Source organism: Aythya fuligula, chromosome Z (assembly GCF_009819795.1).
Source record: "Aythya fuligula isolate bAytFul2 chromosome Z, bAytFul2.pri, whole genome shotgun sequence".
Lineage (NCBI taxonomy): Eukaryota > Metazoa > Chordata > Aves > Anseriformes > Anatidae > Aythya > Aythya fuligula.
This window is the reverse complement of record NC_045593.1, coordinates 81,195,434-81,209,486: the sequence shown is the minus strand read 5'-3', so window position 1 is coordinate 81,209,486 and position 14,053 is coordinate 81,195,434.

Here is a 14,053-nt window from a genome sequence, read left to right as displayed (position 1 = left end):
ACTAATTATTCATAAAGGACGTGAGACATCACTTAGATACATTTAAATTAGAAGATGAAAGGCTGAGAACATACTTTATGAACAGGAAATCTAAAACTCTCGTCCCTCTCACATGATTTTATCCTTGAAAAGTAGAAATTTCAATTATTTATAAGCATCATAACAAATATTTTGGAAGAATAAATCATTGCTGCAGTAAGAAAGGATACAGAAGCAAAACAAACACATTTATGTTACAATTCAAGGAACTAATCTGAAAGATGCTGTGTGCATCCTGAGTCAAGCTGAGTGCCCTAAGGATTTTATGGCTTGGACAGGAATTGAAGTTGTTTACTGCACTGAAAAATCAGACTCCAAAAATATATTAATCCTGTGATCCTTATTTATTATCCTTATTATTAATTTAATATTAAAATATTAATTTCTGTGATCCTGATTTGTCAAAAGTTTTACATTTGAACCCCAAATAGTTTCCTTTGATCAAGTGTTCAGCTACACGTGAGATTGCCAGAAAGTGAAAGTTTGAAGGTGACTCCAAATTCTGATTTTAAGTCAAGGCTTTTCTGTTTTCTTGGTTATTAAAAGTGGGGGAAATACAAGCCTTTTATTGTTTTCTTAATTTGTAACATGCATGGGACTGCCATTTATTGAGACCCTGGACAAAGGTAAGAGAATCCATAAACCTGATAAAACTCATGACATGTACATGCCTTTTGATTCACAGCTAGCTTTGCCTTACTTCATGGATAATATTGACTTGCATGTCATTTAAATCATGAAATTTAATTCTGAATTTAAACTCTTATTAAATGATCACTGACAATCTATTAGTGACATTTGCATTGTTAAAGTGAAATACAAAGTAAGCAGTGAGAATCTAGCAAAATTAATATTGTATGAAGCAGCCTAGAGAAAGGAATGAATCTGCATTCATCCTCCAAAGGTGAGTTAAAATCCAAACCAGTTATTCTCTGATTCATAGACACTTTTCCAATGTACCTAATATTCCATCAAACATATCTGATCTAAAATAGTTGAGAATGTTTTTGAAGTGAAAAGGCTAGCTATTGATTATTAAGTGTGCTGTAATGCTCTAAACCACTGAGAGAAAATATTGCTGGGAAACAATAAGAGTCAGAGGGCACCTGGCTTGTGCAAGGGAAGGAGGAGAGGTGTGCCTTCTGCTGCTATCTGGCTTAAATTGGCCACTTAAAAGCAAGGTTTGGGATGCTTTGCTGAAAGGTGTGAAAGAGCTCTGGGGAGAGTAAGGAAGGTGAAAAGCAAGAATAACACCTCTAATGTTCAAAGGGAGTGAACGTGTTGCAAATTGTATAGTGCATATAACTAGAAAGATTTTCATATCTGAAGATGAGCTTCTCTTAATATCTGCTGGTCCAGACGAAACTAAACCAAAATTTAGCTCTCTAAATACTAGCTAATAATGAGAATTTGTTGAAAAAATACTTCTTTTTGGTCACCCCAACTTCATACATCACTCCTTATGCCCCTCCCAACTGGGGAAAAAATAGAAATTATGCTTTCTCTTTATTGTGATTTATGTATGATTGTGTAAGTTGAAATAATATTCTGATACCTTATCAAACAGTTAAAAATGAGCGTTTTAATGTAGCATTTAGAAAATTTCAAAAGCTATTCAGATCAAAATAAGTGTTTGTTCTATGCCAGAATTTTGTTACCATGGCACTGATGTTCTTAATAATATTTAAAATCTTTGGTCATTTTTTTTTTTCCTCTGCTCACCCTGGACTGTACACGATCAATGCCCTGAAATTCCCACTGATGTGAAGTGTGCTGAAGTAGGCTAAATTGCAGAAAAGGGCACTTACAGGAGGTGCACAATGCAATAGTACAATTGTCTAAACTGCTCCTAATTGCTCAGCAGATAGAGTGAAGCTATCTTTCAGTGCACACAAACACATTTTAGCTCTAGCACATCTGATCTCTTCTTGCCTCTAGCCTCTGTCAGGAAGATTTGCTAACTATATCCCATGGGAAAAGTCACATGAGTTTGACTCAACTCTAGCTCTGACAACTGGGATTCCCTGCAGTCGCAATTGCTGTCGCTCAAGTCCAGCACTGTGTCTGCCCTGAAGAAAAGATTCACATCTTGCTGGAGAAGTATGAAAATTGCTGACTGATTAAGTCTGAACCTTAAATGGTATCCAGAGAGCCAGTTAACAATGCAAAGTGAGTGATAATGCATACATCAAATGCATGTGCAGTTACCTTCTTACTGGAGATGGACAATGAAAGAGAGAGTCGAAATACAGGTTTCCAACAATGGAGAGCCTGTACTTCCAAATCTTAACTGCCTTGTCTAGACGGCAGTTTATTTACTTCACTGTTTAGAAGCACTAACAGCAGAGTTGTGCTGGTGAAACCCCAGGGAGATCAGTTGGACTCAGCTATGACTAAAGGTTGTCATTCACTGTGAAGTGATGAATTGATAAATGCAAGCTAACAATCAAAATTTTAAAAGTTAGTGCTGTACCTTGGGTGAAGTGTATTTCACTCCTCAGAGTGGTCTGTGCAGAAGGTTTCAGAAAGGAGATCTATGAATTACCTTCCCATGAATTTCCCTGTATTTATATATGTATTCTGATATGGTACTTACCCAGATCTCTCTAACCACCAATTTCTCAGACTCAATATTTTCCCTACTTATTTTTCTGTATAGCGTATGTTTTAATCTTTTTTCAAGTAGCCAGGTAACGGTATGTGTCTTTTCTAGAACCAAAATTCTTATGGGGTGTTGATTTTTTTTTTTTTTTGGTGGTAGTGGTTGTGACTTTCGAGGTCTTTTTTTTTTTTTTTTTAGCTGAAAAAAAATAGGTATGTGCTCAGTGTTTCACTGTGGTGCAATTTTATTACATGTGTTCCAAGCCCAAGTTAGTATCATACATAGGTTTTTGGATCTTTCCAGATTTCAGTTGTGTAACATCAGTCCTTAAGTGACTCTGCAGTGCTATGTCTGGTGCAGCTGTTTGTTAGGATCATTGGGATTTCAAGTATCTTTCCATATTAAAGTAAGGGGAAGATTTAAAGGGAAAAAAAAAAAATCCTTGGCCTAATTAAGAAGAGTGAACTAGATTTAATGATGAACAATTTATTGGCAGTTAATAGAACTCATACATGGTAGCCAGGAGCTAGATAATTTATCATTATAAAGAATCTCCATTACAAGTAAAATCCCTTTTCTCTTGTACAGTTAGCAACTGCACTTCACAATTACCATTTTTATAAGCTTGATTCACTGGCAAACAAAGCTGTATTTCACAGAGCAACAGCAAAACTTGTAGGTGCTGTGAATATTTAAATACATAGGATTCAGTTCTTTCCCAAGCAGTTTATGTACTTCTCTTCCCTCAAAGCTTCTGTGCAGTCATGACCTTGATTTTGAAGCTTTCATAGTTCAGACTCCAGTAACTTTTTTATCTATCTGCAGATCTCCTTAAAATGCTTTTGGTTAATACAGTCAATAAAGTACCCGGTAGGAAAGCAGACAGTGAGCACCCAAGAATGCCCAAGCTGTTTGATCATGCTGTGCTTGCACAAGAGGAAAACTACTGCTCCCAAGACCAAAGTGTCAGCTTCCAGGAAGCCGGTGGGAACTGTGCTCACATGGTTCAGGGTGGGTTATGACCAGAATTAATTTGGTTACTTGTTATGTCTTTGTTAGTCAGAAATGGAGAAATTCGTGCTTTACACATTTGTTATCAAGGTTGTACAAATGCAGATGTATCAACAGAGCTGAGTACGAGTCTGCAAGGGTGTCTGTTGGCAGCCATGCAGATACAGACCTGAGCCCTTTTTTTTTGGCAAGCAAGCTCTGGGAATGTGGTTTTAAACCAACACAGAGGGCAGAATCACAAAGACTTTTTGGTGATTCATTAGATGGAACTTTTCCCAGAGAGTTGTAGTCAGCTAAGGCACCAGCATGGTGTTTTGACTTGAGTTCCAATTTGAAGAATTGCATTCATTTCAGTATATGCACAGCATAGCGTTCCTTGCTCTTTTCTTCCACCCCAGAAGTGATACACTTCAGCTGTTGAAAGCTCTGGATGAGCTTCACAAAGTGTCTTCAAATCACCCAGCATCAGGGGAATTATGTACAGAAGGTCATGGGGAAGATTTCCCACTGGAAAACCTACACAAACAAAAAAACAGACACCCAAAGGAGCAGGACTGGGTCCACTGTCTGTGGTATCTGCATTTATTTTCATAAGGCAAAGACTGTTGAAGCTGGAAAGCTGAAGCATTAGCTCACTGTACTGTCTACAGTCCTTATGAATGGAAAATGAAAACATAAACAGTGAAGTTTCTCTGGGAGAAGAAACAATGAAGAGAGTAGTTCTCTTGCCCTTCCATAGATGAGAAGGAGAAAGCAATTCCTAACTTTCCTAGCAGGGGAATCTGCAAATCATTTGAGATTTGTTGACTTTGGGATAGACCTCTTGCTGTATAACAACTTGTAGGTTCAGCAAGTTTTCTGGCATGGTTTCTCCAGGTATTGTCCACCTCAGTGCAACAAAGAAGGCAATTTTACTCTGCAGCCTATGTAAACCTATGTAAGAACAACCTAGGTAACCTATATAAAAGCAATGTAGAATGGTGGATGCTTGTTTTATGTGGACTTTGGGAGGCAATGCCTGGGACAACAGCATACTCCCTGAATTTCATACCATCCATCAGCTTCAGCAAAAGCAACCCAGTGCCATAGTAGAACAGTAGCAATGCCTGTCATTTCACAGTGCCTGTCATGGCCATGGTACAAACAATAGACTTCTAAAAGGGGAGCTAAGGTGTTCAGAAATCTGAAAAATCAGAAACCAGAAATCTTTCTCTCAGCTCTTTGGAATTTATAAGGAGGTTTGCAAGATTAGATTGTATTTTTAAAATATTTCCATACTGAATTTTGAAATGAGAAATAATAATTATATATATATACATTTATATATATATATATGTATATATATATAAACCCTTCAACTCAAAAATACAATTTTTCTTCATTTACTTCATCATTTCCTAAAAATTAAAATAAAATTATCTGTTAATAGGCCACAAGGTTGTTTTCAGAGGGTAACAATTCTAACTTCCTCTGTTATACAATACTGGCAGAATGCACATTTTAGAGAACTAAAATAATCAAAGATAATTAATCTCATCAAGGTAATAATGAGACAAACAGCTGCGTTGATCTATGCAGAGATGAATGATGCAACAAATGAGGTGAACACAGGTCACTCACAAAAACAGTCAGCAACAGCACTGTCCCAGGAAAATTCAGATCTGGAAACATCTGAATCTAAATTTCCAAACAGGCCACATTTTCCCTTTTGCTCTGCATTTAAAAATCTCACTCTTTTAATATATAATTTTACAATAATTTATGAAAATGTAAAGCGATGTAGAATGCAATCAATCATTCATATTTCTGAATGAAAACCCAGAAATAGCAATGCTGTTCTGCAACTCTGTCAAGAACTGCTGCTGACATCATGTTCGTCCTGACATCCTGATGAACTTTTTGCCTCATCAGCAACTAAAATAAGCTTTTACTTCACAAAAGCTTTACATTTAATTGTGGGTTTCAGCCATTTTTAGAAAGGGAGGGAGGAAATATGATTTGAAAACATATTATAAATCTATGATAATTCCTTCCTTTGATCCAGTTCAACACTGCCTTCAATGGCAATGGAATAAGGAAAAAATATATAATACTACTACTTATATTAATTGAGAAATAGATAAATAAAATAAAAAGCAGGTTACCCTTAAAAAAAAAAAAAAAAGAAAAAAAAAAAAAAGAAAAAAATTCTTTTTCCAATCTTCTTCTTCTTCTTTTTGGAAAACTCCAGAATATTTTCTTCTGAAATTTGTAATTGAGATGTCAGAGAATCACAGAATCATTTAAGTTGGAAAATATATCTAAGATCATCAAGTACAACCATTAACCTAGCACTGCCAAGCCTACCACTAAACCATGTCCCTAAATATTGAGAATTCAGATAAGGTTAAAGAGAATGTACATTAAACTGTTAGCATTAAAACTGTACACTGTAAAACTGTACATTAAGCTATGTTTAGAAGGAACATTAGAAGAAACAACACACAAAGAAAACCCAATAATAATAATTTCTTTCTTTTTCTTTTCTTTTCTTTTTTTTTTTTTTTTTCTCCAAATTTTGACCAGAAAGGAATAGGAAATCTTTCATTTTGTTTTGACTCAGTTCCTTATTTTGCTGTTTTTTTTTTTTGTTTGTTTGTTTGTTTTTTGTTTTTTGTTTTTTGTTTTTCCTATTTCTTCTACCACCCAGAAAAATGATATGTACTCTCTTTTATAGTTAGTGAAGAAACATAGATGCCATAATCCTACTAAGTTTCCCTGACGAAATCCAACACGGCAAAGAAAAGTTTGAGGAACATCCCTGACATTTGCAGGAAGAGATCAACTGCAGTGGTGAAGAGGTGAATAAAGGTGGAAGTGACAGTAATCCAAAGATGACATGTCGGCATGGACACTTTACAGATCTCTTTCCTTTTGTGCACAGCAATAAAACACATGCTCTGGAACAGATTTGCCATGTGTTCACATTTCTCCATCAAATCCCAACCCCTGAAATATGACTAATGGACACCTCACACAGCACCATAAAGGAAAAAGGTACTGTGGTGAAACATTACCAAGTGTCTCATGTGAGGCAGGCACATCACCCATACAGCACCCAGCAGTTAAGACAAACCACAAGGACATTTCCTGATGGATTTCATGCTGCAGATGAGTACAGATGAGTACAGTTTTCAGACAGCCCAAACTTGGGTTGGTTTTGAGACCCAATCTCAAAATAAAGAGACCTTCTTAGATAACAGAGCTCTGTCCTTCAATGTATCCTGTCAATCTGAAGCTAGTGAAGATTTTCCATTGGCAGGGAGTTGTTTTGAAACAGGCTCTGCTTGAGAGAAAGAAAATCAGAGCCTTTGCAGTTCAGGGGAAAAAAAAAAAAACAACAATCTGTCTGAAAAGTAGTGCACTCGCATCTTGAGAAATGCTATAATCCTTTCGCAGTTTGCTTGGACTGATGCCATTTCATTTCACTTAAAATCTACCATTGGATAGATGGTGCTCATGTAAACAGAAGTGGGTTTTTTTGTTTGTTTTGTTTTCCTGCATATTACTATTGATCTTTTTCATTCACAATTTTCAAATCGTCTTAGTTGAGTAAATTACTTTCAACAGTCTAAATTTTCCTCATATTTCTCCAGCTCTATAGAGATTTGGCAGATCAATTCTTCATAAGATCAGTGTCTTGCCCTAACTGACTTCCAACTCTATATATTAGGTTAGTGAATGCCAAAAAAAGAAACATTCACAAAACTCTTTTGTTGATGATCTCGGTTTAGGAGGTTGATGGAATGAAGATGTGATACATGCTTCCAATCTTACTCCTACAAAGTAAGCAAATGTATCAGCTTTTGATGAGCAGTTTAATGATGTGATTGCAAAGCAAACATGGTTAGTTTGAGTTAGTCCTTACATAAATGAAGCTCTGCTTTCTAGGGAAGAGGGAAAATAATGTTGTCTTTTTTTGTTGTTGTTGTTCTATTGTTGTTTTGTTTGTTTGTTTGTTTGTTTTGTTTGTTTGTTTGTTTTGTTTGTTTGTTTGTTTTTCTGGGCTTTTATTCATTTATTTATTTGTTTAAACAAGTTAGTTAAAGCTAACTAGCTTCAAATACTAAGCCTAGGTATACAAATAGGGCTAGCAGAAAATTCCCCATTAAATATATAAACTTAATTGTAAAATTGTTTAGTTCTCAACCTTTGGTCAAAACCCCCTGAAGTTATCTAAACATATATGAAGTCAATGAGAAAGAGAAGAAGCAGGGTCACTGGCATTATAGAAAGAAATTTATTTCACTAGATTTTGACAGGAAATTTTCTATATCTCTTGTCACATTTTTCAAAGGAGAAAAAAAAAAAAAAAAGAAAACCCTATGGCCAATTCTAACTACTGTAATATCTTTATGTTAAGAACTCCTCATGAGATAGGTAAGTGGAATGATTTGGAAGCAAGATGGTATATTTTCTTTATTTAAAAAATAAATTGTAACAGAAAAAGTTCTTTGCCGCAGAGTAGTGCAATAGAAGCTGGGATCAGGGTAGTATGAATTTCTGTGCATCCTTTCTTCTCTAGCACTAGCATTAGACATGTGACACACATGTGACACACTGGCCCTGGAGAAAATATATCTTGCAACACTCCATGATCTCAGAGAAATCAGACTGCAAGATGGTAAAAGCTATGAAGTGGATAGCCATGAATGGAGTTCGAATACCCACCCCCAGAAGAGAGTTATATTAGAAGCAGGGAGATACTGAAGCTGTCATATCCGAATAAGCATCTGGTCTGCTTCCTCGATCCTTTTTGTGAGAGTCTGGAAATCAAACATGCTGAGACAATAAAATCCCTCATTCCACCGGCTTCTGTATAGGAAAACTGAAACCTTTCAGCATGGAGGAGAATAATGAGCAGATCAAAGGGTGACCTGTTAGGAACAGAATGGGGATACAAGACACGTATCACACGGATGAAGTCTTGCCATGTAAACTTTCACTGTGCTGTGCTGTCATGAACTGGCCTGCTGCATAGCACAAGTTCCAGAGGAAGCTTTTGATCTGCATCACTGAGACTTGTACGCAGTGGCCATCTGTAAGGAAAAAAAAAAATGCAAAAAAGCACTCCTTTTTATGGACATATACCAAGGATCTGCAAAACTCATGCTTGGCAAACAGTTATTCCTGAACTCACTCAAATTTCTATGTGAGTAGATATTCAGGGAGCTGTAAGTTCCTTGTTAACTGTGAATTACAGCATTCAACTAATACCTCTTGAGCAGCATCTTACACAGAAAACAGTCGGGGTGAAACAGCTGTCTGTGCCTGTGTAAGGGTCATAACAAAGGGAAAAGTGAGCAACTGCATTTACTACACAGTAAATTAGGGCATTGATCCAGGATGGTGTAACATGTGACTCAATTTTATTCTCAGAGTTTTCAATAGTGACTCATGGTCAATGGCATCAAAGACTGGGAGTATAAGAGTTATTACATCTTACTCCATAGCCAAAAAGAGATGATAAACCACCAAAATAAACCCAATACTGAACACCAGCAAAAAAAAAAATAAAAAAATGAATGTGGATAGAACAAAAGACACTGGTCAAAACTTTCTCAGTCTTCTTTAGAAAGAATAACTCAAAAGAGGAGTGGAACCTGAAAGCTTGAAGAGACCATTTCTTCTACAGGCCACTAGTAATCTCTTACTTTATGGAAACCCTTAATGTATTCTCACATGACATTTTATTCCTAAGAGCATATTAAAAGACGCTGCCAGTAATGTAGCTTATGTTCTATGACTGGAATGAGGAGGCAATGATTCCTGACTCCACCAGTCTACCAGGAGGCCCACAGGTAACACTGGCTAAAGGTCCTCCTGTGAAATCAGTACCTGCAGAAAAGTCTCACCTATTACAGAGGTGGAAAACTCCACGTTCTCTGTTCATATATGGATCCTTCTTTCATGAAGTGTAACTAGCAGTTAGTTTTGAATGTGCCTTATTGGAACAATGGCAGCAAAACTTAGCTTCCCATGTTTTCCAAACACTGACCTCAGATTTCTGATTATGCTGAAAACTTTCACCAGTTTTTAGTAGATCTTGGGCCAGTGTCTTTCAGCTTATAATTGTTCAAATTGTAAATAACAGAGACTTCTTTTTCTTTCTTGGGATCCTGTGGATGCTCAAGATCATGGATGGCAATGACTGGATGAGATTATACAATTTCTTCAATATAGCTCAGTTATCCAACAGAGACCAAACACACCACATAGACACTACTCTCCAAAGCAGTTTGACAGCTGTGTAGTATTATTGTGCTTCTCAATTTTAATACATGTTGTGCATCAGAAGATTGAAAAATAATGCAGCCAGTTGCTGACCTACCCAGTCTCTTGGTTTGCCATCTGGGACTCTAACGTCTGGCTCTTTTACTCTTTCTGAAGTTATCTATAAAAACTTGCAAAATAATCCTAACTCTGACACTACCATACACATCTGCTTCCACTAGAACGAAAACCTCTCTAGGAATCAATGAGGCGCACACAGAGGGTCTAATTAAATCCCTATGCCATTTCCTTTGAAACTGTCAAACTGCAGTTCTTATCTTGTATTCATTCACCCCCAGTGGTGGTGCAGTAATTTTAACAGGGGTGTACTTAAGCAGTAAGACAGGGCAGCATGACAGTCATGCTGAGATTGCACCATACATTGAATTGTTAGATTGAAAACTGAAGACCAGGGACACCAGATCGTCAAGAAGTTCTCGTGCATGTTTGAGAAAAGTTGAAGTGCCTGAAGGAGATTATAAATTAGCCCTGCATGTCAGTGCTCTGTGAAGTTGAAGTCAAGGAGAAGAATGAAATTGAATAACATGAGGTTAAGATATGTTAGCCCAGCACAAGCTTTAGAATATAAGAGGCCTCCCTGGCTCTGAGCAGAGGTACACCTAGCCTGTCACCTACTCTCCATCAAAGACAGGAAATAGGCATGCAGACAGCTAATAAATATAGATGAACATGAGACCTTAACATCCCTGCACACTTCTCCAACCTCAACAGGTGGTGGTTCCAAGACCTTCGGAATCATATATAATGTTCTAGTGACTATTGATCCTGGTCCTAAAAGCCCTTTCAATGCATACATATAACAAAAGTGTTCTGAGACATCTATTTGACACAAAGAGAATATCAATGTCATACAATAATTCAGGTTTAATTTTACTTTTTGTCTAGAAAACTGGCATAGAACCATTCTTTACTAGAACTTTTGAGGAATATTTCCATGCTGACTGTGTTCTGTGAGTATACCACTAATTTATGTTCACATTGCTGTAAATGCATTGCTTTTTTAATGAACTCAGTATTGGAGAACCAGAAGTATTTGTTTTTAAGACAACTCATAGTGTGTTTTACTTTCTTTCCCAATAAAGGTGATATGGATATAGCCATTTTTTGCAGTATTACAAACAGTCATGGTTGTTCTTTTATCCATTGTTTGTGAATCCAGGTGCCTCTTGAGGACAACTTACTACTATTGTTTGCTTTATTTTGAATTTTTTGTTTTACAGTTTTATCTGGTAATTTTGCAATACTACTTTTTTAGAACCTCAACAGGCTATGAATTGAAATTTATTAAATACCATTCATAAGCAGCTGACACCTGTTTTGAATGCTCTGTATCATTAAAATAACCAGTAAATTATCTAACCATGTAAGTAACCTGTAAAGCAAATACTATATACTAAGGACTCAGATGTATATTTCTGCGTTTAATATGAAAGCCAAAAATGAGGAAATCAATTTTAGAGACACAACCTGTACTAGAAAATTCGTGGGACTAGCAAGCCTGAAATTTTCTATTTTGCACTGCTTGTTCAAGAAGTCCTTCAAAATTTCTGCCTCAGTTTCCTGCTATGTAAAATTAAGTTATTATTTTTTATCGACCTTAAAAAAATATTGTTTGGATTCTTTATTTCACATATAATACTTTGATAGCCTCATTTAAGGCTATTTAGATATTATAATTGCAGCTAAGGAAATATGGCTCTGAAAATGTTATTAGACACCCTTGACAATTCTGACAGAATAAAGAAAAAGTTTCCTGCTATCCTAGCTGGGAAAAACAAACAAACAAACAAAACAAAAACAACAACAAAAACAAACAAACAAACAAACAAAAATGCATACAGGGGCTTTCTAGAAGTACTAGGCCACAAGTGCTTGAAGTTTTGAGAGTCTCACTATGCTTCCAGTAAAGTCAAAGTTAGATTTCACTGTGAACATACTGCTGAAGACTTTTGAGAATTCAGCTTTGGAAAAATAGAAACTAATTGAAATCCTTATAAGGAGAAAATAATAACTATACAGCCATGCAGCCATCTCACATCAGGATCAGTTGTTATTGTCTGCGGCATCATGTGGAATCCTACTGCAAGGAGACATTTGCCAACAACCTCTAAAGCACAGCTCCTAGGTTTGAGGTATTTTACATACCTTCTTCTACTAAGGATCCGTGTATGAATATGGAGTCTAATTCACTGCCACTGTCCTGCAACAGCCTGACTGTATGGAGCTGAATTTGGTGAAGAGAATGTTAAAAGCCTTAACAGAAAATGAGTGTACAAAGATGTAAGCTGGTAATTGCTTAAAAATAATTATGCAATTAGTCTTGGTTTGCCCAAAATGCATGCAAACTACATGCAGATCTCAGCATTTTAGATAACACAATAATTACCTACAGAGAGGTAAAATAATGCAAAACTTGTTAAAAGATCTGTTCTTCTAATAAGAATGTTGTAGAGTACTGAAATATTTTTGGTGTGTTATTCTACTTCTGGCAGAAAAACATGACTTCTTGGCTGAATTCCCAAATATTAAGTTAGAAAGCACTTGACATCATGTGTGACTGGACTCAATTTCAGCACAGTATAAAAGTATTCCAGTACTTATTTTTGCCATATTAATAAAATAACAGCATTTTAAACACGGAGAGCAAATGTCTCTGCCATCTAAAAGGGCTTCTATATCAATAACTAGATTTCACAGAGAAGTTACTGCCTAGTCCTGGTAAAACAAGAGTTTCAATAAATAAATTGAGTAATTAATTAAGTTATTTAGCACAGCTTCAAAAGGTCAAATTCTGACTGATCTATGAGTTTACAGGAGCCGAATTTAAACTTCAAAATAATTATAAAGACTCCCAATATCCATTGTGTTAAAAATTAAAGAACTATTCTACAAAAGGATGAGAAGAGCTCTCAATAATTACTTCCATAATTTTGTTCTGGCTGATCTCCGCTTCTTTAAGTAGTCACTCTCTACCTTCAGACACTGTGTAATTCTACAAAGCAGGATCAGAGAGCTATTTCAGATGTACTACAAAGTGCAACACAAAGAGAGAGTAAAGCTTTAACTCCAAGTAGGGGTGAAGTTTCTCTACCTTTTTTACACCTGGTATCCAATGAGACTGGAACCAATGTGGAAAACAAAACCAAACAAACCCAAACCAAACAAACAAACAAAAACAAATGAGGAAAAAAAAAAAAAAAAAGATCTGTGAGGACCTAGAAATAAGAAGGTTCTCCATTTACACTCAACAACTACCTCCTGGGGCAACTGAACAAAATGATTTTTCATACCTTTCACTGAGGGGTTAAGTCACATGTGCTGGACCATGAGGAAAGCAAGGCTAGAGCTAAGACAGTTGTTAAAATGAATCTTCTGGAGTCTTTGAAGAAAAAATATTTCCTGAGACAGATACCACTGTGACAGAGTATTTCAAACTTTTCTGTCTCTGTAGAGTTTAATGTCTATGAGCCACAAGACACACTCAGATCCTAGAGATGATGCTAAAAGTCAGAAGTGCTCAGCACCTCCCAGGAAAGCTTAACACCACAGATTCCATCTTTTCAAGTCAGTTGTACGTTTTTTCACTGTGCATTGATTTAAAGTATAAATATCTATGAGCTCTGACTTCTAATCATGTAAATGAATCAATGTCCTGGGGAATACAAGCTTTCTTCTTTCCACTTACATTGTTTTTTACTGCTGCACATCTATTATTTGACCTTAAATGGGTATAATGGTAACAGGAGAAAAGCAGAAAATATTGAGCTACGGTTACTCCAACAGTACGTATCTTTTGCCTTGGAGGATAAGAAATATTTACCTCAGCTATATTACTACATGATCCTTTGTTTTATGCAGTCACTTTGAAATAATTCCTTCCAAACAAAATCAATTTCTAATCTCTGCAGTTGCCTACTAGTCAGGGTTTGGGATGCTGACAGACTATGGACACTTCTTTGTTTCTACCTCACTTAGCAACAGCTCTTTAAAAAGACTGCTGTATACTCTGCTCCTAAAAATTAAAGTGCTTATATGAGTAGAGCTTTATTTTTGTTTTCAAGTTCCTGT